The sequence below is a fragment of the Diaphorina citri genome, unplaced genomic scaffold (assembly GCF_000475195.1).
Source record: "Diaphorina citri unplaced genomic scaffold, Diaci psyllid genome assembly version 1.1 scaffold1380, whole genome shotgun sequence".
NCBI classification, from domain to species: Eukaryota; Metazoa; Arthropoda; class Insecta; order Hemiptera; family Psyllidae; genus Diaphorina; species Diaphorina citri.
The window spans coordinates 47069-51907 of record NW_007378806.1 but is presented as its reverse complement, the minus strand read 5'-3'; the positions used below and the strand labels follow the sequence as shown (position 1 = coordinate 51907).

Sequence of the window (4839 nt, the reverse complement as noted above, 5' to 3'; positions counted from 1 at the left end):
AAACCGTACACTGCCTCGACAACATAGATTCACCTCTTCACGTCGTCGATCGACGAGAGTTACTTTCTGGTGTTGAACTAAGTGGGGTTAGCTGTTCTCATTCCTGTTTATAGTCCCACAGCTAGACGCTAGAGTAGACTATCTCTGTTTAACGTCTCCTAGCCAAACATCTTAGTTGATGAGGGACATGGAACAACAGGGACATACTTCAGGATGGGCACGCTACGACACAGACCACGCGAGTCTATGAGAAACATATCCTTTAGCCCGATTCTCACTATTCGTTCAGACTATTAAGGTAATGCTTCAGGCACAGTAAGTCCAACGAACGGCCCCTACCAGGGCCGTGTATTTAGCAATCAATTTTTCTCCTTTACTGTAGGCCTGGCTCCAAAAGTTTAGAGGGGACCCAGGGCCCCTACAGAGGGGGTCAAGGCCCTATACTTACCAATAGTGGCGGCCAAGTACTGGTTCATTTTGCGGCCCTCAGGCTGTATGCCCTCTCCCCCCTACAGAGGGGCGCCCAAGGCCCTATACTTACCAATAGTAGCGTCCAGGACCCTCACTTACCAATAGTGGCGCCCAAGGCCCTATACTTACCAATATTAGCGTCCAGGACCCTCACTTACCAATAGTGGCCGCCAGGTACTGGTTCATTTTGCGGCCCTCAGGCTGTGTGGCCGTCGTGCTCTCTTTCTGCAGCATGTTGAGGGTGATGTTATCTCTCTCATCGGACGCCATGTTTTGGGCCGGGGTCACCTGTGGAAGGGAGATGGAAAATAAACTATTAGTTTCGTATATTCGTATTACACCTTCTTCGTATTGCCTTAAAACTCAGCCACTTTCGGCTTTTTATGTACAGGGAAAGCTGCTTAGTTATCTAGTCAAGATTCAGCCGCTCATATAATTCAGATGGCGGGGCGGAGCGCTACCGCGCTCCTTAATTATGTTGGATGAATTCCTCTCTAGAATTAGTTTAAAAAGCTCGCCAGCCTAATTGGCTTGGATGGCAGCGCGTCTGCCTTGTAAGCGCTAGGCCTCGGCTTGTATTACTGCCCGGATTTTATCCTGAACGGATGAGGTTCGTTCTCGGAACGGCTGGCTTTCTGCTAGTCTGTCTTCCTTCTCTCTTCGATTTCGAGACGATAAGACCTTAGCAGTTACTGTTCCCCCTGTCAAACCTCTTCAAAAGAAGAAGTGAACTCACGTAGGAAATCAGGTCACAGACCTTCCTTTTCCTTTTACCAATTTAACCGACGAGTATAAAGCAATTGCTATTACGTTTGGCGACTATAAAGTTTTCTAAATAGTCAACACGTATTTTGTATCTTTCTACACTAGAGTACAAAAAATTGAGAACAAATTGACCTCAGAACTTATCCAATATCAACAATAAAATCATATAAAATAAAGCCAACTAGAAAACCAAAGCTGGTACCGACAAAACATTTACTTTAGCTGGTACCGACAAAACATTTAGGTAGATCTACATATTTTTAACATACCTATTGAGAAAATCAGAAAAAGTCAGCATTGTCAGCCTAGTTAGCACGTCTGCCTTGTAAGCGCTGGGACGTGGGGTCGATTGTCGATTCCCACCAGGGGAACTTTATCCCAAACAGAGACAATTCGATGGCTGGCTTTCTCCTATCCCATCCTCATTCTCTCTTCGATTTCGGGACGATAAGACCTTAGCAGGTACAGTTCCTTCTATCAAAGCCTCTTCAGCCAGCCTAGTTAGCTTAGGTGGTAGTGCGTCTGCCTTGTAAGCGCTAGGCCGCGGGTTCGATTCCCGCCCGGGGCGGATTTTATCCTGATGGGATAATGTTCGTTCTCGGAACGGCTGGCTTTCTCCTATCCTGTCTAGACAGGCTGTCTTCCTTCTCTCTTCGATTTCGGGACGATAAGACCTTAGCAGTTACAGTTCCCTCTGTCAAACCTCTTAAAAAAACAAGGCCTCTTCAACAAAACAAACTAATGTCCCCTATCATACACAAAAAGCTCACTCCGAGGCTTCTGTGTGGGGGTAACTGCTCCAAAAGATGGGTTCAGCCTATATGTATATACACATCCACGAATGTCCTGAAAATTTCGAAGTCCAGTGTAACAATGGCGCCTGCCAATTCGCAAGGTACCTTGTTTACTTGCAAACTATCTCATTATGAAAACTTGGAGTTGCTAATAGAAATGGTAAACCTTCCGATTTAAAACTTGTCAGGGGTTGCCAAAGTTGGCCTCAAAGAGGACCAGAACCAAACTTAAAGTTGCGCGTCTACGCTTCCAATTTGCGATGGGCCAGCCACTCATAATCCTGATCACGTGTCAGGTTTACCTGATGAAGTGTGTGCTCATCAGGTATACCTGACAGACGGATCTTTTCGGCGGTACCTGATCAGGTCTTCCTGATAGTGTATGTGCTCATCAGATGAGGAGTCAGAAAGATGTAGTTCAAAGTTTTCCCATAATACTGTAGGTAATTTTATTCACGATATTAGCCACAATGCCCTCACGTCAAGTGAGCTCAAGTGACGTGATGGTGTGTTTCTACCTCCCAGGACCCCAATTTTTCCCGACCCCAATTTTTTCCGACAGCCCCAGGAATCGAACTTTGGACTTACGATTATAGAGACGGTCCTGGTTTCCTTGAAGTTGATCTCGTATCCTACTCCGCCGTCAGGTAGAGCGAGCTGGTTGAGAGTGACTGGCAAGATCTGGGGAAATCGAAATGAGAGATTTGGTTCGAGTCGAATAGAGGTAATATTGTGTTGGATGAGAAAGAAGAAGACTGATCATACACTTCCAACACTTCAGACATTTCCGACAAATTTTATATTTTGCTTCCTATGTTAAGTAATGGTAGTCCGCACACCTATCCGTATCAGACATTTCCAACACTTCCGACATACTACCATTACTTAACATAGGAAGCAAAATATAAAATTTGTCGGAAATGTCTGAAGTGTTGGAAGTGTATGATCAGTCTTCTTCTTTCTCATCCAACACAATATTACCTCTATTCGACTCGAACCAAATCTCTCATTTCGATTTCCCCAGATCTTGCCAGTCACTCTCAACCAGCTCGCTCTACCTGACGGCGGAGTAGGATACGAGATCAACTTCAAGGAAACCAGGACCGTCTCTATAATCGTAAGTCCAAAGTTCGATTCCTGGGGCTGTCGGAAAAAATTGGGGTCGGGAAAAATTGGGGTCCTGGGAGGTAGAAACACACCATCACGTCACTTGAGCTCACTTGACGTGAGGGCATTGTGGCTAATATCGTGAATAAAATTACCTACAGTATTATGGGAAAACTTTGAACTACATCTTTCTGACTCCTCATGAGTTAACGTGACATGACGTGACGTGAGGGCATTGTGGCTATCGTGAATGATTTTTTTTTTTTTTTTTTTTTTAAAATTTAGGTTAGAAACACTGCTTTAGATATATGTAGGTACGTCAATAGATTTGGTCATCAGTGATACTTAAACTTGAGCATAATCTTTCAAGTCACAGTATGCTCACTCCCATCTTATCGCCTGTAAAATATTTGATGCTCATTCGTCATGTCCTTATTTCTTATGTACGTCACTTATATATTTCTTATGTATTTCTAATCTAAATCTCTTATGTAATTCTTATGAATTTCGCCTGTGTATTTCTAATGTAAGTCACTTATGTATTTCTATCACTTATGTCCGCACTCCATATTGTTATGTTGACTGACGTGTCCTGATGACGTCATATCCTTGCTATTTTTTATAATTGAGAATCACATCATAACCCCGACAGATAAAAAACTGGGTGGTCCATCACTGGTCACTGGGTCTAAATTTGGGAGCAATCCAAACTTCCAAACCCGAAAAAAATACTTAACCTCGGGATGAACTAGCAGGATTCCGGAGCGAAGCGACGGAATTCAGCTAGTATGTTATAATGTTAAGCGGTACTTGATTATGTTTTAATTGTTAATTATGTCTCTTTGCTATTATGTGGGTAATGTTTTCTATTATTACGTAAACTTATACATCGTAGGACATAGACCCATGCCGTTTTGTAGCATATAAGTCATTATTGCTTGTTTGGCTAAACCCCTATGGTTTAAATGTTGGTTTAGCCAGCCTAATTGGCTTGGAGGGTATAGCGCGTCTGCATTGTAAAGGCCACATCATGGGCCACATTCCTGTCCGGGACAAACGAATACTTAAAATCAAATGGACAAACCTCTATCAAAAGACCATCTGGGAAATTGCTCGTTTCCATTCTGGGCAATCGGAATCGATTCCGTTTCCGAAAGAAAATGGACCATAACTTGTCCCCGAATGGACCATAACTTGTCCCCGAATGGACCATAACTTGTCCCAGAATGGACCATAACTTGTCCCAGAATGGACCATAACTTGTCACCGAATGGACCATAACTTGTCCACAGGTTCGTTTTGTGGCCGCCTGGCTTTCTCCTATCCCGTCTTCCTTCTCTGTTCGATTTCGGGAAAAAAAGACCTCCGTTAGATTTACAGACCTCTATCAAACCTCTTTATTTTATTTGACAATCGGTCTGACATCCAATATGGATTATGACTCTGAAAAAAATTACATTGAAAGAAAGCCTGCCTGTTGAGTTTCGTACTTTGGTGAAGAAAAACCAAGTCCGCCAGCCTAGTTAGCTTGGTTGGTGGCGCGTCTGCCTTGCGAACGGAGGTAAAACCTAAAACGTCACTATGCTCACTATGAAACCTTGGCACGCCAGCCTAGTTAGCTTGGTTGGTGGCGCGTCTGCCTTGTAAGCGCTAGGCCGCGGGTTCGATTCCCGCCCGAGGCGGATTTTATCCTGATGGGATA

At 43.9% G+C, this 4839-nt stretch overlaps 1 long non-coding RNA gene across 1 annotated transcript in view; it reads right to left on the bottom strand.

Moving 5' to 3' along the window:
• Positions 1-635: 635 nt before the first annotated feature.
• The window catches only part of LOC103515604, a 14299-nt gene continuing 10095 nt past the window's right edge, over positions 636-4839 (bottom strand). The window contains exons 2-3 of the long non-coding RNA XR_003393273.1: positions 2619-2711; positions 636-759 (exon numbers count right to left, since the gene is read on the bottom strand). This is a non-coding gene — a long non-coding RNA (uncharacterized LOC103515604). The remainder of the gene's footprint in view (positions 760-2618; positions 2712-4839) is intronic.